Below are 25,805 nucleotides of genomic sequence, written 5' to 3' on the forward strand. Positions count from 1 at the left end.
AGGGTAGCTGACACAACCTGTGCCCTGTGATGGTACCGCAAATAGTGACCCACTTCCTCAGCTCTTCACCTGAAAGAATAAAAAAAGGACTTCTGCAAAACTGCAGAATGCCAGTTGGCTGGCGTCCTGCAAACAGTGTCCAATACACCCCCACCCCAGCTCCTTCTACTGGCACACCAACCAAGTGGCCAGATACATGACACAACCCTCCTACCTCCTGTCCCTGCCAATCAGGTCCCATTTCAGCACTCCGCCTCTCCTGCTGTCACTTCATGGGAAAAAAATCTTTAAAAAAAGTATAAGCAGCAAAACATCGCTGATGGGATTCCACTGCACAGTAAGGTCTATAACTGGACACATACACTCACTCCCTCTTGGATCAAATACACAAATATGTATAGAGACACACACACACACACACACACACACACACACACACACACACACACACACACACACACACACACACACACACACACAAAAGAAACTCTCCAATTCACCTGTCATCATTTCTTTGGATGTGGGAGGAAACCAGAAACTCAAGCAAACATCCAAACAAGCACAGTGATGTTAGACAGAGTGTACACAGAATGCAGCCAGGCCAGGGACTAAAGCAGGGATCCTAGTGGTAGCATGCAGAGTATATAAACAAGTAACAGCAATAATTAAGTTCCATAAAACAGTAGTAGTGAGACAGCATCTTCATTTTCAATACTTGGTTTAGCACTTTCATGGAATGTTACCTTGATTTTGCCATCCCATCCTTGCCATCTTTTGCCACAAGGAGTATGCCAGAGGAAAGCTTTTCTCTTACCAACATACTCCATTCCCCAAAGGTGAAGAAGGCTGCCAATAATTTTGATGTTTGGCCTCAGGACCTGCACAGGGCATCCATTTGCTTACTTTTATGAAGTAGCAATGTGATTTTTATAAGAATGGAGGTCCCAAGTATTTTTATGCATCTGACTGTCCAGACATTTGCAGAATGGGCTGATTTTGACTCCTATTTTTGCCCCTTTATTTGCATAATTTTTGATTTTCTGGTAAATCAATAGGGATTACTGAGCAGTCTCAGTATCTCAACAGGTAGCACACTTGCTTTTGGTGTAGAAGGCTGTGGGGTTCTAGTCCCACAATATGTAACTGAATTCCATCTCCAGTACTGACACTGCAGTGCAGCATAAGGTGGGTCCTGCACTCCTGAGTGTGTTGTCCTTCAGATGAGATATTAAACAGAGGTCTCATCTGTCTGAGTTGGTGGTAATTCAGGTGGTAATAAAGGATCCTACATCATTTATCAAAAAGGGTAGAGGAAGTGCCCTGGCCAACTTTCATCTAGTCAGTAATAGCGTCACCTTGTTTTTCTCTTGAAACTAGGCCATTAGTATAGTGGGAGTAAGACATTGAACAAACTGTAAATAAATAGTAAGTCAGTAATGACAGATGTTAGAGTGTCATATTTCTTGTTGCTCAGAAAATGTGTATTGATGCAAAACAAGTTGTTACATGTATGTTTTAATTAGAGTCATATTTAACAACTGTCCCAATTTTGAGCCTTTGCCCCCCCATTATTTTTGGTTTTGTCCACAATTCTTGAGCAAAAAAAATTGATAGCCATGATACTAACCTTTGATAGTGTTGAAGATTTTGGAGGGCACTCTGCACAATACAGGTAGGTCACTCACTAATGTAAGTGATGTAACTCCTTTGGGGGTCCTATCCCTTCAAAGCAGAAAGCAGACAGCTCCTATCATGTCTCCAGTCAATGGCAAAGACATGTGCATCTCCAGATCACACATCATTCCTATCTTACAATGAGAAGTGAGTAGGGAGTGTCCTTACCACTTATCTTGCTTTCCAGCTAGCCCTTTGATGCCTGATGTAAGAGCAAGGGCACACACTGAAAAAGAACCTCCACAAAATTGTGAGGCTATAGTCACCCTGCTTAAAGCACAGCTAGGTAAATGGCACCTTTATGCATCCCTGCTAGCTCAAACAGAAAGTGTATGCTATGAAAATACCCCCAACACTGTAGAGGATGCAGTTACCCTACTTAAAGCTAGGTATACTGCACTAACATACCAACCACCTGCTAAAATAGCAAGTATATGTGGGGAAAATAAATACCCCAACATTATAGAGGACAGTCAACCTGCTCAGCTAGGGTGAACATCACGTCCATGTATCCCTGCCAGCTGAAACAGCATGGGGAATAAGAAAAACCTCCTAAAATTCAAAACTGGCAATGCCACAGACCTTGATAAAGTCCTGACAAACTACCCTCATGCCATCTCAAACCTAAACATCCACCTGCATGGCATCAATGATCACTGCAAGTCATCTTTGTACATTCTTATGCTGCAAGGGTAAATCCAGCTTTTTAACTCATATCCTTCCACTCCAAATCCCAAAACAACATTAACAACCTCAGAAATGAGTAGTCACAAACCAACTGGTTTCCCCTTACCTAGCTGAAGAAGACCCCCTCGATCCTTTCCAACTCCTACACTAACCACTTACTTCTGCAAAATAAACATTTAATAAATGTCTCCAGACCCATTAAGCTCCAACTAAATCAACAGATAGTCAAAAAAATGAAAGTTCTATATAAATGTTGGGACATAGGCTTAGCATGGAAATGCTGGAAAGCCTCTCCAACTCCAGAACACAGAATAAATTTCACCTAACTTTGAGATCTTGCTAAAAAGCCACCAGATGACTTATAACCAACCTTCTTAGAGACTTACAGTTCTGGAGTTTGGTTAGCAAGATCTCAGGATGTGCTCCAACTAATACCTCTCCACTTAATGGAACCATTTCCACAGCTATTGTTAAAGAAAACCTACATATACTTCTTGTAACTTGTAATTGTTGTTTTTCATTGTTGTTTTTATTGTAGAGCTTATCTCCCCGGGCCTCCACTGAAAAAGGATCTGTGTCCAGTCGGATTTTCCCAGTCAACAAATGTAAATAAATAAAAATAATAAATACATAATAAATAACTCACCACCATCACAGTCTTATGCCCAGGCCCACTGTCCCTGCATTTTACTTCAGTAGAATCAGGAACAAATATGTCACTACCCTGGTAAAAGAAATCCCAGCTGATGACCCAGTGGGGACTTATAGTCTCTATCTCTGCTTTATCATTCAACTGTTTAATATCTGCCTAACCAACTGTATCATGCTACCCTAGTACAAACAGCCATTGTCTAGTCTATTCTAAAATGAACCAAAGCATCCCATGCAAATGACTTCTGAAAAAATCTCCATTCTCCTCAACTTTGGCAAAATATTTCAATAGTTGAGCTACAGCCAGTTTACAAAGTAACTTCAGGCACCAGAATTCTTTCCTTCTACAATATGGATTCTGTTCTAGTAGAAGTACTAAGGCTATTTTATATACCTTTACAGGTAATGTATTTGCCAGTATGAACAAAGGCAAACTTAAAGGAGTTAAGACCAAACTGGGCCATACATTCATCACACTCACCATAGGAGTGAAGCCAGAAAAAATATTCGGAGATTATACTAACGCTTATCAATTGAAAGTGAGTAATGATGTGGCTAAATTCAACATCCCCTCCAATCAGAATGACCCCACCATGAATGTGTAATGCTTCACCACCATATTCTATGCACATATAGATGTACTGATGCATCTAAATGCAACGTCAAATGCAAAAATAAAGCCCCCATGGTGGAACTGAAATAGACACAGGCTCTACAATAAAAGAAAAATCTCATTGCTTGTAAAAATAAATTTAACTCTCCAAACGCTAAAAACACTATTGCTAAACTTAACAGGGAACTCCAGTCTCTGATGAAATCAACCAAAGCCAGATAAGAGGTAAATATAGCCACCCAGGCAGAAGAGAGTCATAAAGCCTTCTTCAGCTGTTACAAAACCTCAGAAGCAAAACTAAAAAATGTGCAGAGCCAGTAGTAAACAATATCACATATTATGACCTACGGAACATAGCCAATCTACTAGTAGATATAGTTAGCTCCAAATTCACCCTCCTCTCCACCCTCCACAGTCCCAAAACTCACAAGAACATCCACCCTCCCTCTCAAATCTTAAAGGAATAAGTCCTAAAAGCAGTATCCAAGGCTAAGAGCAATGCTTCTTTGGGCCAGATATCATACCAGCCTGCCTACTTGTCTGCCTGAATCAGGACCTCAAAAAACCTTACAAAGGTTATTTAGCATCAAACTGCAAACAGGGCTTGTACCAAATGAGTGAAGGAACTGCAATAGTCATCCTCTTGAACAAAGTTGAGGCATGAGCGAACACGGGCAATTATAGACTAGCTTAATTTGTAAGGCTATGGAAAGGATTATTATGGAATTAATAAATAAGGACATAGGCAACCTTAATACTATTGACCCATGACAGCTTTGTCAAGGGCATATCCTGCTTATATAATCTGGTTGACTTCTTCTAGAGGTTTACTGAAGCAATGGATGAGAGAAAATCTGTACTCTCTGCATATGTAAAAAAATAAAAATCCCTATGTAACTCAATGAATAGCAACCTGGCTCACAAATGGAACCTGGGAAATTAGGGTGGGGAGCTGTAACTCTTCCAAAAGACCTGTCACTGACAGTATATCTCAGGGTTAAGTACTCAGGTCACTCCTAAGGATTTACTGCATGGAGGTCAAAGCCAATGATAAGGGCTTATGGTTGATCAAATGTGCTTTTTTCAGAAGACACCAACATTCTTCAGGAGAGCCTTTCTCTAACACATACTTGCTGTCAAAACCATGTCTTTAAATCAGAACAGTAAAAGATGTATAACAGTATCCTTTGTCAAGCATAGCATCTCTTGCAGCTATTACATTGAGAACACATCTGTGAAAATTGATCAAATATTTAGGAACGTGGGAACTCATGTAGACAATGAGCTGTGCTTTGATAATCACATATCTATTGCAGTGCAAAAGTCATTTTTTCAACGATCTGCTTATTATTAAAAGTATGGCAACCAGGTCAAGGGAAGTGACTATCCCACTGTATTTTGCACTTATAAGGCTGATCATTCAGTATAGTGCCCCCTTTGATATGTACCAAAAGCACCTGGCACAACTTAATTAACCACATCATTTTCTCACCAAGAAAATAAAGTGCTGAAATCAGAAAAGCTACACTGATCATCTCAAACCCTTGTCCTCTTCTTGGAATCATGCAAACTACTGAGGGGTGATCTCTGCCTTGCTTACAGAACCTCTACTGACCCCATCCTTTCAGAAATACTGCATATCCTCAAGTCCAATACTGGCAAAAAATAACTTGTTCAGGAGGATATGTTTCACAGAGAATCCCACTTCTCAGAAATCATCTTCCTCGCTATATAAATCAAAGTATGTCTCTTCCTATATTCAAGCATAATCTAGATGAACGAATGGTAAACCACAAGTGTATCCCTGAATTAGCACCCTCATCCCTTATGGATAGGGATAGGGATAGGGATAACCTGTCTGCCCAGCTCTAGTTATTCATACTTAAAATAGAAAAAAGTTCTGGGTTAAAATACAAAGTGTTCTAAAACTAGGGAGATTAAACCTCTTCAGAATGCATGGTTAGGCTTCTGAAGATTCTCACATATCAATAGCCTAGTAAGTACTTATGAACCTATGATCTAAATATAAGTAGGCTCTATAATAAAAGAAAAGACTCATTAATACAAAAGTTTGACTCTGATGATGCCAACACATCTTGCTAAACTTAACCTGCAGTTCCAGATCCTAATCAAACTAACCAAAAACAGATATGAGTTAAAATGGGTTCCCTTCAGAATCTCGAACTATTGAAATTCCGAATTTCAGTAGCCTGAGACCAGAAGAGCGAAAATGCAGAATACTGAAACCCCAGAAGCGCGAAATTCAAAATCCTGAAGTTTGGAGATTTTGAATTAGCGGTTCTGGTGTTGCGGTGTGTGAGTGGGTGGTTGGAGATGTAGGTAAGTGTTTGTGTTTTACGGGTTTTGGGTAGGGGCTTTAGTGTGTGTCTGTGTGTTTTGTTAGTGTGATGTGTGTGTGTGTGTGTGTGTGTGTGTGTGTGTGTGTGTGTGTGTGTGTGTGTGCAAGGGGAATGTAGCTTGTGTGGTGGTGTTTTTGTGTGTTTGTCTGTGTAGTGCGACCTCAGAGTTAGTATATTTAAGTAGGGGGAGGTGTGGGAGGCCCAGCCCCCCACATGGGGAGTGCAGGGGGGCTTACCCCCTGCTTGTATGTAGGGTAGATGTTTGTGTATGTGAAGGGAGGTGTATGTTTGTGTTTGTGTCTGTGGTATGTTTATTGTAGAAGTCGCGTTTTAAGTTTCGCGTTTCTGGGGTTTAGAGTTTATGGATTTTCGGCTTCATGGTCTCGAGATATTGAAATTCGAGATTTCAGTATTTCGAGATTATGAAGTGAATCCATTAAAATAGCCTCCATGGTGAAGGATAACCATAAATCTTCTTTAACTATGTCAGAAGCCTTGTAAACATTGCCCAGCACTGAGAAATGCTAATCTATGACAGCATATACACGGACCAAAAGGACATAGTCAATCATCTGGTGAACAAATTTAGCTCAAACTTTACCCCTCACCACCTATATCTCCATATCACATTCATATCTATCCTCCCCCCAATCCCCCAAGAACATGTCCTCAAGGCACGATCTAAGGTCAAGAACACTGCTTCTATGGGACTGGATAACATACTGGGCTGTCTAGTGCCAGCCCGACACAGGACTTGTCAGACCCCCTACAGAGGCTATTTGATAGAAGTCTCTAAACAAGCTGCATGCTGGATGACTGGGATGGAACAAGAATTATTTCCTAGCATAAAGGTGAGCTGTCAATGGACCTGGTTATTTTAGACCCCTATGCCTGACCGGCCTTATGTGTAAGACTATGGAAATAATCATTATGATATTAATAATAAGGACATACATTGGGTAACCTACAAATTCTTGACCCAAGCCAGTTCTGGCTTGTCAGTAGCAACTCTTGCTTATGTAATCTGGTCTACTTCTTCGAGAAGGTAACTGAAGCAATGGATGAGGGTAAATCAGTACACACCATATATCTAGATCTTGCAAAGGCATTCAACACCATTCTACACTCAGGTATTGTAGGTAAACTCAAACAGTTAAATATAAATCCCTATTTAACTCATTGGATACCTAACTGGCTCACAAGTTGAATATAGGAAATTAAAGTGGGTGACTTTCCATCATACCAAAGACCCTCTAAATTGCAGTGTACCCCTGGTTTCAGTAATTGGGCCACTCCTCTTCAGTATTTACTTATCAGAGTTCAGGAAAAATGTTAAGGGTTGATTGTGGACCAAGTTTACAGATGACTATAAACTTGGTGCCATGATTAACTCCCCAGAGAATGCTAAGATCCTCCAAGAAGGCCTTTCTCAAATAAACAGCCGATATTAAAATCATGGACTAAACTAAAAGTAAAAAAGATATGTAATGGTAGCCTTCAACAAGCATGAATTCCCTTGTAATTATCACATCGACACTCCCTCAATCAAAGTTGATCTTGAAATCCTGGATCGAGGAACCTATGTAGATAATGAACTGTCGTTTGATCATCCATATCCACTATTGCAGGTAAGTCCTTTTTCATCACACAGCTTATATCTAAAGGTATGGCATCCAGGTCAAAGGATGAAATCATTCTATTGTTCTCGGCTCACTTTAGGCTAATCATTGAGTATAATGTCTCTTTAGGTATGTACCTGTCAAAACTCTTGTCACATCTGGAAAGACCACAATGCTTTCTCACTAATAAATCAAGGACATAAATCATAAAAACTTTGTAGACTTTCTCATGGCCTTGTCCTTCTTTGCAGTATCATAATACAGGCTGCTAAGAGGTGACCTCTGTCTTGTGTATAGACCCTCAAAATGGCCTGTCCTTTCTGACCTATTGCACATTTGCAAGTCCAATGATACTGTAAACACCCACTTAAAGGATCTCAGTCTCTTCTGAAACATAAATAGGGCATGTTGGAGGGGATAGGTATGTATCACAGAGAATACCACTTCTATGCAACTGTCTTCTACTCCACATAATGTAAAGCATTTCTCTTATTCTATTCAAGTGTAATTTAGATGAATGGATGGGAAACCACACATTTCCTCTTGTTTAGCACCTATGTCCCTCATGGATAGGGGCAACAAGTAAATATCCCAACATACCATTGTTCTGCCCATCTCAGGCTTACTCATGCACAAAACTCATGGCCAAATAACTACTATGGGAATGCAAGGCTAGGCTTTTTAAAATCCTCACAGATCAATAGCTTAGTAAGTTTCTATGATCCTATCTTTATAAAAGTAAAACAATTCATGTTTGCCATTCAGACCACATTGATGAATGGTTGTCTGTGTGGCTCTGATTTCCTACAGCAGCTTCTTTCTCTGATTTGCTTGATTGGAGCTAATATGAGATACTTTTTTGGAACTCAGATGAGACTATTAGCAGAAGTGCTTAGATTTTAACTAGTTATGCTGAAGGTCTGAGCTCTATGGACTATGGGGGACAAGCTGAAGGAGGATGGATGCAGGCATTGCAGTTAACTATGATGAGAACCACTGAATTGCACTTTGCAGTAGTTAATTGCAGTTTATAGACATGCAAATTAGATGATAATGAGGTCTTTTCCCACTGTGGCTAATGTGTCTATGAACTGCAAATGGGTGCATCTTCTAAACTGGGCCTTTTTGTGCTGGCCATACAGCTGGGGCTGTTAATGAATCACTGATTAAGTGTAGCATTGTCAAATTTGGGACAAAGCGTGTATACTTTGATTACAAAATTAATAAAGTGAACTCTAGGTAGGTAATGAAATAAAATGACCTAGGAATTATTACAGAAAATAAATGAAACTTTATTCAGTCTGTAACAAAGTCAGAAAGTCTTATGCTGTAGCACACTTTATAGTCAAGTGCATACAGTTTTATAGAGTTCAAAGATACTTTACAAAGAAAACATAGGGGCTGAAAAACATGATCTACTCTGACAGACTATAGAACAGTAGATATCTTTATTTTCTGTGGACTTTTAGAAGGGGATCTGTGCTTGGCATATAAAGGAATGCTAAATCTTATTCTATTTTAAAATTTTTGAAGTAACCATAGATTCACAAATAGAAAAATATGTCACGCAAGCTGCAAATTCCCTGCATGTATTTGTTGATATGGATTCTCTTCACAAGCTCGGTTTCAAAACTTCGAACTGCAAATGGTCGAGACCATAAGATCAAAGTTTTGAAATTTCACATTTTTTGAATGGAGATTGTCGTGCAGCACGGAGTGGGAAAGTAGTGTGATCTCAGAATTGGTATATTTGTTTAGCAGGAGGTGTGGGGGTTCAGGGGAGCTTGCCCCCCCCCACAAAAACATAAAAAAAGTTTTTTTGTTTTTATTTTTTTTTTAATTATAATTCTGAAGTTTCAAAACTTTGATTGTATGGTCGCGACCATTTGCAGTTCCAAGTTTTGACATTTTGAGCTTTTAAAGCAGATCCATTGATGTAACATTTAACTAATTTCTTTCCGTAATTTGACATAAATGTTGTCTGTTAATATGCAAACAGTAAAACAGTTGTTTCTTTCACAGGTTTTCCATTTGCTGAAATAATGTTTTCTATGCATGTCTTTCCTTTTTGCTATGTTCCTACTCTTAGCCACTTAGAAGCTCATGATTAGAAGAACTCTGGAGTATTTCATTTTTTGCAAAGATGTAAATGTAAAAATTGAAGTGATGTGTTATTTCACTAGCTTTCAAGAGTTCTCTTCATTAATTTTATAATCAAAGTAAATAAATTTTTTCCCCAAATTTACAATACTACACTTAATGGCATTTAGCACAAGGCCATTGTTTTTGTACTGAGTATTGATTTTTTTTCAGACTGTCTTGAAGTTTTTCTCCATCCCTAGTGAAGAAAGTTATATTCTCCCAGTTTTTGTGGCTTTTATACACTATATTTTTTAATCTTATATAATATACTATTTTACAAAATGTTATTGGTCTACTATCTTTCATGGTTATACTAACGTGTTTTGCAAAAGATGTCTGTATTTTTTCTTCTTTAAAAACTTTGTCATATGACATGGTCACATGGCATTAATTATTTATAAAGTATGATTATGGCATTGATTCAGTTCTGATATAGTTTCAAGTGTTTTAGGAATGAAAGTGCTCAACATCTCGACATCCAGTATTAATGTCTTTTTTATCTTCCATGTGGCTTGATTGCTTTTATTTATTTATTTTTAATCTTTCAGTGTATTCTACCAGACAGTCTTTGAGCTACTTCTGTTTACTGTTGATTAAGTATTAATTAACAACAGTATGTAGATTGCATTGGGTGAAGCAGAAGAAGTGTCAAGAGTAAGAAATGGGCTAAACATATGAAAAGCAGTGACACATTAAGTTGAAATTAATATGCTGGAGAAGGCATTGTGGAAAGCAGATTATCCAGTTTTTACCATATGTATTTGTAAGTGTAGATATGTAATATAATTCCTTGTCTATAATAAATATTTCCCATAATGCATTGGGTTAGGTTTGCTAACCATACAGTCTGAGATATGTGATGAATTTGATGAAGTTCTTAACCACCCTTCTGCTACACTGCCATGTTGTAACTTATTAAAGCTGCTGCTTTACTTTAAATGCTGGCTTCTAATGTCATTATTAGCAACTCTGATCAAGATGACTTGGTACCCTTTGGTGTGCATTATGACATGGTGAAGGAATTGAGGTAACCTTCATAAAAATGATTAAAATGCCATTCAGATTAGACAACTATGCCAAATGCATTTTTACTGAAAAATAACAGTCTTACCTTTAAATAAAGTTGTTCAACCAATTCTAAGCCTTTTAATTATTTATTTGTTTATTTGACATTTGTTGACAGGGATAGTCCAACTGAGCTTGCGCCCTTTTTTAGTAGAGGCCCAGGTAGAAAAGCTCCACAGTACAAAGTATACAATAAAAATTCACAGAACAAAATAAGATAAGTAACACATACAGGACATATTAATCTAGAAAAAAGAAAAGACGAGCATGTGATTGATTCTCAGTAAGGGATATGAAAGAAAAACTATAAAAACACAGAAAAGTTATTATAAAAAGGTTAAATAGGTGAACAAAGCTGAAGACATTAGGGAAAATATATCAACTGAAACAAATCAAATAGGAGGTGTGTAAGGAGGAGCTGAGTAGGGAGAGAGAAGAAATGCAGAAGAATATAAATACTGTATAAGTCAAGAATAGTAGTTTCAAAACTTTGATTGTATGGTCGCGACCATTTGCAGTTCCAAGTTTTGACATTTTGAGCTTTTAAAGCAGATCCATTGATGTAACATTTAACTAATTTCTTTCCATAATTTGACATAAATGTTGTCTGTTAATATGCAAACAGTAAAACAGTTGTTTCTTTCACAGGTTTTCCATTTGCTGAAATAATGTTTTCTATGCATGTCTTTCCTTTATGCTATGTTCCTACTCTTAGCCACTTAGAAGCTCATGATTAGAACTCTGGAGTATTTCATTTTTTGCAAAGATGTAAATGTAAAAATTGAAGTGATGTGTTATTTCACAAGCTTTCAAGAGTTCTCTTCATTAATTTTATAATCAAAGTATATACATTTTTTCCCCAAATTTACAATACTACACTTAATGGCATTTAGCACAAGACCATTGTTTTTGTACTGAGCATTGATTTTTTTTCAGACTGTCTTGAAGTTTTTCCCCATCCCTAGTAAGAAAGTTATATTCTCCCAGTTTTTGTGGCTTTTATACACTATATATTTTTAATCTTATATAATATACTATTTTACAAAATGTTATTGGTCTACTATCTTTCATGGTTATACTAACGTGTTTTGCAAAAGATGTCTGTATTTTTTCTTCTTTAAAAACTTTGTCATATGACATGGTCACATGGCATTAATTATTTATAAAGTAGGATTATGGCATTGATTCAGTTCTGATATAGTTTCAAGTGCTTTAGGAATGAAAGTGCTCAACATCTCAACATCCAGTATTAATGTCTTTTTTATCTTCCATGTGGCTTGATTGCTTTTATTTATTTATTTTTTAATCTTTCAGTGTATTCTACCAGACAGTCTTTGAGCTACTTCTGTTTACTGTTGATGAAGTATTAATTAACAACAGTATGTAGATTGCATTGGGTGAAGCAGAAGAAGTGTCAAGAGTAAGAAATGGGCTAAACATATGAAAAGCAGTGACACATTAAGTTGAAATTAATATGCTGGAGAAGGCATTGTGGAAAGCAGATTATCCAGTTTTTACCATATGTATTTGTAAGTGTAGATATGTAATATGATTCTTTGTCTATAATAAATATTTCCCATAATGCATTGGGTTAGGTTTGCTAACCATACAGTCTGAGATATGTGATGAATTTGATGAAATTCTCTGTCAAAAATAAATATTTTTTAATGAAAAGACATGCTTTCACAGTTGTACTCAAGCTAAAGAAGAGACTGTCAAAGTTTTTGTCAGTCAGTTGCATGAACTGTTTGAATATTGTCAGTTTGACCCAACAAAAGACTATTGGATTAAAGACACAATTGTGATTTGGCTGACTGAAGACTGAAGTGTCTCAAAAGTTTTTTTCCTCTTTTTACCCCTGTTGTGTGTCATTCTCCCTCCTCTTGGCCAATTTGCCCATTCATTCCCTTCGTCTGATTGATGGTTGACTGGCATGGATTGTCATTTAGACAATCATCAGAGATGTTTTCTATGGGCCATCTGTGGAGGAGATTGCCTCATTTCTGCAAGGTGTGTTCCCTCAATGTGGCCCTGCCCCTCTCCTTGTAGCATGAGCTGTGATCTCTCTGGTTAACTACAAGCAGCTTGCACCTCCCAGTGTATCCTGAGTGCATACAAATCCCTCCAGTCCTCATTGGAGAGATGAATGGGTCATGACACTTTACTCCTCTCCCTCCCCACCTGACTCTTCCATTGCCTGGGCCGCTCATTGAACCCTGGTCACGTGGTTCACATTCTCTCTGAGACATTTAAGTGATGGCCTTTACATCCTGCAGCCATTCTGGCCTGTTACAACCTGCTGTTATACTAGCCACCTTCTAGGTTACTCAGACCATGTATAATGTCTGTCTGTAGGTTTGGCCCTCTGTCCCCCCATTTTCTCTGGCTTTGTCCAGCTGTCTTGCAGTAACAGAATGCAGTGTTATGACAGTCTGTGGGACTCCTACCATATGAGTAACTCACATGCAAAAGTTGTAGATGCTGCCAGCTTCAAACCATCAACACCATCACTAATGTTGTTAGCCCAGTGTGCCACACCAGCCACCAGAGAGAGAGGTTTAATTCCTCACACTATCAACAGCATATAAACATACACTGACTCCTGCATTTTGTGGGTAAAATATGTGGCCAGGTTGTATGCCACAGCCCTGGAAATGTGTCGTCTGCTGATATATCCTTGCAAACATACTCTATTACTGCAGTTCTATGGGAACACAGATGTGTTGGGAGTAGGGGACTCTGGCATTGAAAGTCATGCATCTGTTCTATGGCCCCACTTTTTGGCATTTCCCTTGCATAAAGCAGTGGGGTTTAAAGCCATGTGGCCAATGACTGTTATGAGGCACTCAATAATGGACAGAGTACTTGTTGTCCCAAGTGGCTATTAGATCTCTGCAAGTTGCCCAGTAGCCCACTCTATTCCTTTGCATACATGCAGCAGGTCCATACATATGCTACCATAGTCTAGTACCCCATACATTTGTTGTATAGGAGAGTGACTTACCTTGAGAACATGGCAATTGAGAGACCTGTGTTTCAGGGCTGACTCTGTCTGATGCAAGCGGTATATAGTCAACATATGCAGGCTGATATACTGTGTCAAGTCTCAACTTTTCCAGTTCCAGCAATAATTTATGCAAAATAACACTCTACATTATTTTTCCACAGCATCAAAGCGAATTTATGGGTCTGTATGACTGTGAATTGCTCCTATTCTCCTTTCCCTTAAAGATATTTTTAACAAGTGAGGGTCTACAATCTTGAGGAATCTCCCATACTTACATGACCAAGTGAATAACAGATATAATGGTACTGTAAGCTTATGCTGAAGTGTTCTCAGGCCATTATTACTAACTCCATCACCTCCCTGTGCTTTATATGGGTACAGTTTTACATAGTTCTTTATTAATTACCCCAGGATTCAATAAACTCTATGTAGGCTTTGCCCAGAGCCTAAACGGAGTTTATGTTTGTGCAGTGGTGCTCGGTGAGCAGTAGAATGCAATGCATATTAATGACATGCGGTGTGCCTAAGTTAGGTTTTGTGGCTGGCAACAGTGTTGCCGGAGAGGAAAATGTGTAAGCAAACTCAGATATGATTCTTTTTAACTCATTACATCTAAGTGATGCTTCCATGTGTATTTACAGTTAACTCCTACTGATGTATCTAGTCATCAAATATTGCTTGTTCATATTTGCATCAATAATTCCAAAATCATGGTATGTACAAGGTTTTAAAACATGTCATCTTAAAGCTTACATAATAGCAAACACAACTGCATTAATATTTGACCTCTGTCTGGTGCAGGTAAATAGATATTAACTGTTGTTTTTTATGATATTAATTTATATAGATATAATTTTTGCATGTTTTTGAATATCTCAACCACCAGGTAACACAGACAGAAAGCTCTCAGCCAGATGAATAAAATGTTGCTGACAGTGTTCTGCAACTCATGTGGTTGTTGAGATATTGTAAGTTGTTTACAAAGTATTACAAATGTAATAGTTACTAGGGGAATTCAATAAAACCTACATGGATTAATTTTCTGTGTAAGCATAGTGGCATGGAGCTTACACAGAAGTAATCAGTCATGCAATCCAGTAAACAGAGCTGAGGGGCGTGCATGAACTTGTCAACATGGAAGTGTCTGTGGCATGCAAATCACCTCATAAGCAGGTGAATTGCATGCAAATGATGGTGTAAAGCAACCCAGCAAGCAGATAGGCAATTGTGCAGATCCTGTGTAGGTGTCAGAAGTGTACATGGAAAAAATCTGTGTATATGAAATTGAAAAGTGAACAGGAGCTGTAAAAGCAATGTTAGAAGGTCAGAAATAGCAAAGCAGACACAGATATGTGCACAACTATGCCCTGTCTGTCCAAAAAGTAATGAAATACAATTTAAAATAAACTTTGTTTTAATACCCATATTATGTTTGTGTGCCACACAGCAGTGCACAAACATGCTGTTATGCAAAGAAAAAAATTTTTAAAGTGTAAAAATGAAAAAATAAAATATGTGACAATAATGCATTATAGGGACTTGCATGGAGTATGCACAATGGTAGATGTCTGTGGTTGCTAAGGAGGGAGGTCCTGGAATAGTGTAGTATCCAGGTTGTGTGCATGGATCTGTATGCAAATGAGCTGGGGTTACTGAATAGCAAAAATGGGTAACCGTGCCAGCAGATCAAACCCATGCAGTCCTAGAGCTGTGTTGGTTTCTACAGAAGAGGTAGCTGACATCAAAAAGGTGTGTGTCTCTATTTCATTAAGCATATTGGAGCACAGTGGCACCCTTTTGCTTGTCATACAGCTGAGCTGAGCAGAAGGGGTGTGTCTGGTGCTGCTAAGCTGTGTTTAGCTTCGGGCACATGTTTAAGCTGGTCTGAGCTGTGCTGAGTGTGGCCGTTCATGGGAGTGTGTTTATTGACTGCTGAGCATTGTTTACACCTGCAGCATGGGTTTGAGTGCTGGACTCAGTGCTTAGCAAGGAAGGCTGTCAAAAAAAGAAAAAAAAAATCCCCCTCACACATGATTACCCTTGCTATCAGTATGTGGCACAAACTCACACACACACACACACACACACACACATATATATATATATATATATATATATATATATATATAGGAGCACTTCACAATGTCGAAATCCTGAAAGATCGAATTTCATATGGCTGAGACCATATGATAGAACTTTTGGAATCCCTACATTGTGAATGGAGATCTGCATACAGCACAGAATGAGAGATTTCCCTTTTCCTCGCTGTAGTGCAATCTCGGAGTTGGAATATTTAAGTAGCGGGGGTGTGGGGGTGCAGGGGGCTTGCCCCCGTGCAGAAACATTTAAATTGTTTTTTTTTTATTTGTTTCAGAATTTCAATATTCCGAAACATTGATGTAATGGTCTTGGTCATATGAAATTCGATATTTCGAAATTTTGAGGTTCTGAAGTGAATCCATATATATATATATATATATATATATATATATATATATATATATATATATAGCTAAATAATTTGTAGACCGATATATACTCTCCACAGATATCTACCTAATGCCATTTAGCCCACTATCTTTGTAGGGGCAAACTGTGAAACATGTCCCTGTCACTGGACCTTTGCCGCCCCAACCCTTTATGTGTGGTTGTGTCTGGATCCCGTGTTCTAGGGGGTTGTGCGGTATGGTAGGTCTGTAGCAGCTAGCTTAACATGCAGCTGCGTATGTTCCAGGCTGCACCTATTGCTGCAGCCTAGGACACATAGAGGGCAGTGTGAACTCTTTGGAGGACAGCAAGCTGTAAGAGAAACTGAGGCAGCGATACTAGGTAAACTATACATTACTACATAGAATGCAGGTGTACACAATATACTGTTAGTGGGTGGAAATATCTGTGAAGTCTACAAACCATGTCAGATTATTGGGTTGGCTAGCTCACCCATATACAGTTGCAGATAGTATGCATGTAGCTGAAATGCAATTGTTAAAACAAAACAATCCTGATATACACAATATACCTTGGGTGTTCATGGTATTGCTTCAGATGTTACTGCAGAACAGGTGCATAATGCATTTCTTGTACTACAGCTCTGAATCTACAGTTATTGCATAACACTCTTTATTAGCTATACCTTAAGGCAGGTAGTGGTATTTTTTTGTGTTTTTATTTCAGAGCAGTTGTCATAATTGATTTAATGCAAAACAACCCTAATTACACACATATGGCACAACAGAGCTTTATTAGGAGTACCTTCATGAAATTAATAGTATAGTTTTCAGTCTTTATTGCACAACAGTTGCTATACTGCAGGTGTTGCAATACAGCTGTAATTCCACAATTATTGCAGTAGAAACTTTATTTCATTTACATTATCATGGTTAATGCTTTACTCTTCCTTGTTTATTGCACTATAGTTGGCAGTAGTCACTTATTGCAGTGCAGGCCTATGTCCAGATTCATTGCAATACACAAATCTTTACTGTATGTACATATTCGCAGTTAATGCTTTTGTCTTTCTTGCTTATTTGATTATAGATTGCAAATTAATCTGTACTCACCATACTCATGGTGCAACCTGGCCAAGCACTCTGCATGCGTCTCTAGGTTGAGAGCTCTCTCCTCTGCCGCTGTAGGGGGAGAAGTACACCATTATGCATACCTGTCTATCAAACATTCAGATTAGGTATTGGTAAAACAATGTTAACAGTATTTACAAACTTATGGGGCATTCCTAACCCAAGCTTCCCAGACCCAGGTGTCCAGAAGATCCCCCTTCCAATGCTTTAGGTTGTCATAGTGCTGACAGACCTGCTCGCTTGTGTGGGTGATACCTGTAGCATTGGTGAGATCATGTGCCAGCTAGTCCCAGACCTCTGCCTTGCACTCAGAGCCCTGGAACTTCCCCTACAGCAGCCAGTCATCATGGTCTTTCACCAGGAGTCCAACCATGACCCTGGACTCCTGAATGCTGCACCGCTGCACCTGAAAGAGCACACCGTCTCCAAAACCTGCCATAGTTCCTGGTTCCTGTACAGTTCAAACTTCAACTGGTTATGCTGCATTCCCACCTGTTGCACTTAATATATCCTGTTTTCCCTCCCTTACACACCATTGAGCAATTTTTAAAAATGCAGTGCATCGCTTGGCACCATGCAAACCAGCACAGCTGAGCTGAGCAGTGTTTAAACTGGCAATGTTTAGCAGTGCTTAGCAATGCACAAATTAGCTAAGCACTGCCAAGCAGTGCCTAAACAGAGGTTGTTTAAGCAGTGCTTATCTTGGTTTAGCAAGGCTTAGCAGTGCACAGCAGATCATGATTTAAAAATAATTGGCATGATTTATATTTCCAAAATAATTGCTTAATTTCTATTGTATGTATTTAAACCCTGCACATACAGCCGTAACGATCCACTTGGCTACATGGATATCTGTAATGCTGCTATACTTTTACATATACCTCTGAGCCACGTATAAACACTGCTAAGCACCACACTGTGTCATGCAAACCCGGTAAGCAATGCTTAAACTTGACCTTTAAATCAAAAATTTAATGCATCGGTTTCTATTTTTAGATTTCTGGCATGTGTCAATTGCTGCGCTCTGCACAAACTTTAAAAAATATATATATTAAATGCATCGATATCATGTACTTGGACAGTGCAAGAGGTGTGTTACTCATCTGCGGACACAGTTAGTGACACATTCCCTACACTGATTCAATAACCCTGTTCCTCAGCTCTCCCTCGGCAACATGCCATCATTAATATGCATGGTGCGCTACTGAGGGGGAGCCACATACATGGACACAATAATTTCTATGTAGGGTCTACACTATGCCTACGTGGAATTTATTAAATCTGGGGGACTGTGCTTACTGTGATTTATAAAATTTGGTTTAAGACCTAGAACCTAAAGAATACTGCCACTATAAAAATTTTGTGCTGAAGAGTTTGCCATTTATAATTCTTTCCTAACCCCTATGATTCAAGAGATATGAAAAAACTGGAAAAACACAAGGCTCAACAGTCAGGAATTGGATATCTTTAATAAAACACAGAATGAACAACAGCAAAGCTTTCAAGTAAAAATAACTTTTTTCAATGCTAACATGCACAGTACCCTGCATTAACTCAATATATACTCTATGCCAGCAATTATTCAATCAATTATCTAATAATAATTATATAACTATTAACAATGAAACATTAATAGATTAAAAAACACAATACATTAATAATGCCCAGAAGAGAATAATAAACTCATAAAAATATAAATATATATATATATATATACCTTATGAAAAAATTATTCGTAAGAATATGAATTCTACAAAAGGTATCCCTTACAATAAGTATATCACTACAGAAGCATTTGTTTGCTGTTGTTGCAAAAGAGTTATTTTTATTTGAAAGCTTTGCTGTTGTTGCAAAACAGTTATTTTTTACTCGAAAGCTTTGCTGTTGTTGCATTCTGTGTTTTATTAAAGATATCCAAGTCCTGATGATTGAGCCTTGCACTTGTGCAGTTTTTGTGGATTCTTTTTTACGTTTGGGCTCGTTTGGACACCAAAATAGTTTTATTTGTTTGTTATTCCAGAGATATGAACATCTGTTTGAAATGTGAAGACATAATTTGATTCTGTCAAAAGGTTTAGGCTCCGCCCATTGGAAGTTACAGTACAAACTTCTGGAGCTCCATTAGAGTGAATGAGTAAAAGCAGAACACCTGCGGTACGCAGATTTGAACAGAATGCTACAGCGACCACCAGGGCTTCAGAGATCGCTGTGAGTCTGTTAGTGCAACATATCTCCACAAAGGCCAACATAATGCTGGGACATTTATCTGGAAATAGTGACATATTTGTGATAGATTTCACATGGAAATGTGGTAGAATTAAACTCAAACATACCCATCATCCTCTTTGAGCAAGATATGTAGACAAGGGCTTACATAATGAGGGGACAAATGCCCACAAGTTGATAAAATAATAGGTTGTACATTAGCATGAATTTTCTGAAGAGTATGAAGTTTGACTCTCAAATGACAGTCATCAGTTTCTGACTTCACTCTACAATGACATGGCAATGATTTGATAGAAAACAAAAATGTTATGAGGAAAAGATCACAACTATGAGACAAAAACTGGACATTCTGCAGAAATCAGGACAGCTGAGAGGTATGCACTCAAATGTATGTAATATCAAGTCACATCAGTCCAGAGATCATCCCAATGATATGGCAGAAACTCACAAATTTGATAAGGAAAACATCTGTACATCCTGGGAATAACTGGATAGTTGAGAGGTATGAATGTGAAGTATATGGTCCAAACACAATACAGGAAGTGTACCTACAGTGCAGAGTATTGTGATATCCCATTCCTGCCATTCTGTACTGAAGCTGTGTTACTGATCTGTAACAGGACATGGTACTGCCATGTAAAACGATCACTCAGGAAAAGTGTGTGTATTGAATAGGGACACAGATGAATTGTAGGAATGAACACTGGGAAAGAGGGCAGGTGAAACTCCCTCATGTACAGCAGAGGAGGGCATATCAATGGAAGATGGTTGCAGCAGCAACACCAAGCACATATCTGTGCAGTACAGTACAGACTGTACAGTGAATATGTGTTGTCTGTAACTGACACACAAGGTGACATAACAATGGGGAGGATGTGTGTGCGAGATAAGTATCCTTACATGAACAATGCAGAGGACATCTATCAGGGAAAAAATATACACCACAAAAGACTTCTCATCCAAAGAAACACAATGCTGCCTCCACAATAGGAACCACACAAGGAAAACTGATCATGGAAAATACATTTTGGTACCTCGGCCTTTCTCCTTCAAGGAATAATACAACAATGAAACCACATCCCTTTATACTCCAGATGCAAAACACAATTAAGTCATTAAACAATTAAATAATTAAATAAGTGAATGAGACTGTTACATGTTAAAGAAACCCACAGTATGAAAAACAGTATGAAAAACATTTTAAAACAGGCAAATATAAATACCTACTCTACCAAATGCAATCCTAACAAAATAATTATTTTGCAGGGTGATATTACTATCCAAATTCATACCATTTGGGAACAATGTATGAAAAATAATGATCATCCTACATTTAAGTCTATTAAGTTCCCTTGTAAAGTTTCCTATATTGGCTGAAGGTCGTGCTAGAATACCAAAAAACAAACTGCAAGATGACCCTTCATGTTTGGATACAAAGTGAGCAGCTACTGGGCTCTCCAATCTGTGTCTTCTGATGTCTCTTAAATGCTCCAAGATTCATACCTTGGCCCTCCTAGTGATTTGACCTATGTACCAACAAGAGCAACTGCAACCACAGCCAGTGATATAAACCACACTGCAAGAATTGCAGTTGTACAATTTCCCATTGATTTTGCAGCCATTCAAATTCCTAACACGATCACACACTGAACAGTTACCATATCGATAAGTATCCACTTTACTACCCATCTTTGCTTTTGAAATATTTGTACTGAGTAGCTCCTTTAAGTTACTATTTCTGCAGTAAGAGAATGTAATATGTTTAAGAAAAAGGAAACCAACAGAAACATCCTCACAGATGACATTCCAAACTTGTTTAACAATTTTCTCTATTAAAGGAGAAAATTTGGAATATCTCATGACAAAAGACAACTTTTCAAAATGTTCATCAGTTTCCATATGATTCAAAGCACCCTTAACTTTACAGCGGCACCCTCATTGTTGTATTATTCCTTGAAGGCGAAAGTCCAGGGTACAAGAATAAATTTTCTATGATCAGTTTTCTTTGTGTGGCTCCTATTGTGGAGGCAATATCTTTCAGGGATCTGACATATAATTGGGGTAGGGTGCATACTGTGAAACTGTGCAAAATGATATGCCTCAATATGAGTGCACTCTCAGCAGAGGTCTCCAGCAAGGTGGTCACAGGTAAAGGATCATGGAAAACATTACAAGAACCAACCGCAGTAATGGACAATATCAGAATAATACTACCAGTAATCCCATGCCTCTGACATAACATATGTGTTGTGGAGTGATAAGAGATGAGCCTGCATGCACACACTTAGCTATTATGATACAGCCACACTATATGAGGGTAACCACATCCTGTCCTGGCACTGTAATATCTGCAGGAGGTGTTAGGAGGGACACTGCTATACCTGTATGTGACAGTATGGTCAATACAGGCTAGCTACATTGTGGCATTGTGTGCATGGTATATATATATATATATATATATATATATATATATATATATATATATATATATATATCACACTGTCACAAATGGTATACATACAATTAATGTTGTCAAACACCTATGTATATAGTGTGTGCATAAGCAGAACATGTAGCACACATGCATCTGGTGTAACAACTTGATTGGTTTTCCTCACCATCAGACAGTCATGTATATTCTACAGAAAGAATACCTAGGTATGGCCAATAAGCTATGTGACAATGCTGTTTAACAAAGTTGGTACACTTCAGTTACACATCACTGGAAGATATGTAGAGAGGTACATGAAGAAGGGTACATTGTACTCAGTTATTGGTGTGATGAAGGCTGGGAATCATGAAGGTATTATGGCCTCTGATGTGCATATCCTCCACCAACCCAGTACTTGTGTTACATTCAAGGGAGTAATCAGCACTGTGACTTACCATCTACCCCAGGTCATGGTTCACAAACCTGTTGGTCTGATTATAGGGTGTGATGTCCACATTATACTTGGGTGGTGTGTTTGTTTCCAGATTTAACAAATCTCTCCATATTTTTTGTCAATGCAGGTATTATCATGACTGTGGCAGCAGTTTTTAGTATGTGTTGATACTGTCTGTATTATACTAATATCACAGTTGCAGTCAATGATTGCCCACAATCTGAATGCCTTCAGGCAGCTGTTAGGACACAGCATGTGTATGTCATCTGTGATGTCCATCACTTAACTAATGGGCAGGAAAGTGCCTAGAAGACACCCCGATGTACTGATCTGATCACTGGACCTGAGATATAGGTCACATCACACATGCATGTCATACACTGATCTACCCATTTGGTGATATAGCTGTTTATGGCCACACATGACAGTGTTTATTTATTTTTATTTTATTTTACATTTGTTAACCGGGAAAGTCTGACTGGATATAGGTCAATTTTCAGCGGAGGCCTGGGGAGAAAAGCTCCAGACGTACTTACATGGATACATACAGTGAAATATTACAAAATGGACATTTGTACAAGAATAGATACATGCATATTCAAGATTTTCTGGAATACATACAGGAAATATTTATAAATTATTAACCTTTAAGGGAGAATGCATACATTTTTAGTAGTGCATGGTTCTGCAAGTTATCATCCTTTCCTTAGTACTTTCCAGTAGGTAAGAGACATGTAAGCAATCTTCTAAATCAGTTCATGAATCAGAGTAATAACAATGAGAGTTTCTACATGTAGTAAGGTTTTCATTTATAGATAGTGTTTGAGGAGGGATTAGTCAGGGTTTGTACAGGGACATAACCAATGCATTTTTAGGTGTTTTTTGAGATACTTTGAACTGAGATAAGGAGAGAACTGTAGTGAGTTCCACAGGAAGTAAGTTCCAGGTTTTGCCAGCAGAGTTGCTAAATAGTGATTCACCAGCTGAATTGTTGGATTTAACAGTTTGTACTAGCGTTCTGTTGGAGGAGTGGAGTGTTTTTAGGCTACTGTAGGGGTGATAATATTTTTCAGTATGGGTGTGCTGTTTGGTTGGTAGACAACTTTGTGAACAACTATTAATTGGTTATATTGAAGTTGGTAGGGTAGTTTTAGCCAGTCTAGCTATTTAAGGTTTAGACAGTGATGTGTTCTATATGCTGAACCTGTGGCAAATCCTGCAATATTATTGTAGCAGCTAGCAAGTTTATTGAGGTCAGATTTGCTTAGGTTTGTGAAGATAGGTGAGGCATAAAGAAGGGTTGATAGCAAATGTGTACAGGCTATCACAGTCCTAGCTGATGGGGTTAGGAACTGTTTAATCTTAAATAAAGAGCCTAATTTCTTATTAACTGTTTATGTGTTGATTGAATCATTCATGTCCTCAATGACCTCTTTGAGGACATCTATCAGATATAACAGACTTGATATAGCCAAACAACTCACACAGGTCTGATGCACACACATGAAATATTACTAGTGTACATGTAGAAGAGGTCCATAATGACATGTTGATCTAAGTCACAGTCGAGGAGTGTTAGAATATCTCTATACATGCATGTATCAGGTGCTGTTCCCCCAACTCAGGTGGATGTATGTTTGTGTTGAACTGTGTATTCAACAATATCAGGAAGGTGTATGTGCTGAGTCACATCATAGGTGATTTGTGATGTTGTCACAGTTCACTGATTCCATGTGATGGGCCTGGATGAAGGCAAGACAGTGTATACTGTCTATTGTGATCTGGCCTAGGGTTTTGACACAATCCCCCATGCAGGTATCATTGAGGCCTCCAGGCTGGGAATTAACCCTTACGTCAGTTGATGAGTAACCAGTTGGCTCACTGACAGAACACATCATGTGAAAGTTGGTGACTCAACCTGTACCAGTATAGCTGTCACCATTAGCAAACCCCAGGGATCTGTGCATGGCCCTTCACTGTTTGAACTTTATTTCTCGATAGTTCAGGCTAAAGTATATGGCCCTTGGCTTGCCAAGTTTGCTGATTCTTGCATATTCTGTACAATCATTGAGTCTACCAATGATGATAACATAGTACAGGAGGGGCTTACCAAGTTTCCTGATTCTTGCATATTGTGTACAATCATTGAGTCCACCAATGGTGATATAGTACAGGAGGAGCTAGCACACGCAACTGAATAGTGACAAAGGGACACAATCTACAAATAAATGCAGAAATGTGTGTTTGTAATGTCCGTCTGAAAAGTGGAATTCTGTGTTAATTAGAACATTGATGACAGTCCTGCTATAGAGAAACCCAATGATGCAAGCACTGGGAGCACATGTAGATAGCAATCTGAAGTTTGACCACCGAGTGTCCACACTGTTATTGAAAGCCCATGTTGTGCACATTATAAGTCATGTCATCATACTGAGATCTTAGGATTGTATGACAGCACTGTAGTCAAACCTCATCACAAGACTAATAGAGTCTAATGCTCTTTTTTTCATGTACATCAGTAGGCACATGTAGCAGTTGGAGAGACCACATGGCTTTCTTAACAAATAACATAAAGTTCTAAAATCCATGCCATGATGTATGTGTATAGATTAGAAGCCATGTCACTGTAATCTTTACTGTATAGGATCAGATGACTTCCGCCTGGTCTCCAGGCCAGTCTCTGACCCTGCACTGGTGAGAGTACTGCATATCCAAAAATCTGATATAGCTTGTGACATCAGCAGTGTCAATTGCTGAGAATATAACATTGTCTGACATGCTGCTATAAAATGCTCTCTGTAATGTCAAACAACAACTCACACAGTTGATTGCAGTGAGAATAGAATCTCTACCGAATCTACTGAAGTACACAGACTACAGAACACAATGCTTTACACAAGCTCCACAGCTCAAGTCTGACTTTGAGTGTCTCCAGCAACACTTTATAGTTGATGACATCAGCAGTGTCTGCTAAGGAGAATATAATAGTGTCCCACAATTCTGGTGTAAGATGCTCTCTGTAATGTCATCACACAAACAGACACACACACACACACACACACGCACACACACACACACACACACACACACACACACACACACACACACACACACACACACACACACACACACACACAGTTGATTGCAGAGAGAATAGAACCCCTACCTTTCTAAGTACACAGATTACAGAACACAGTGCTTTACGCAAACTCCGCAGCACATGTCTGACTTTTACAAGATTGCAGGTGAACTTATATTAAATGACATCAGAAGGCAATGTGGGAGACACGATGTTGGA

This window comes from Protopterus annectens, chromosome 10.part0 (genome assembly GCF_019279795.1).
Source record: "Protopterus annectens isolate FY-2018-M chromosome 10.part0, PAN1.0, whole genome shotgun sequence".
NCBI lineage: Eukaryota > Metazoa > Chordata > Ceratodontiformes > Protopteridae > Protopterus > Protopterus annectens.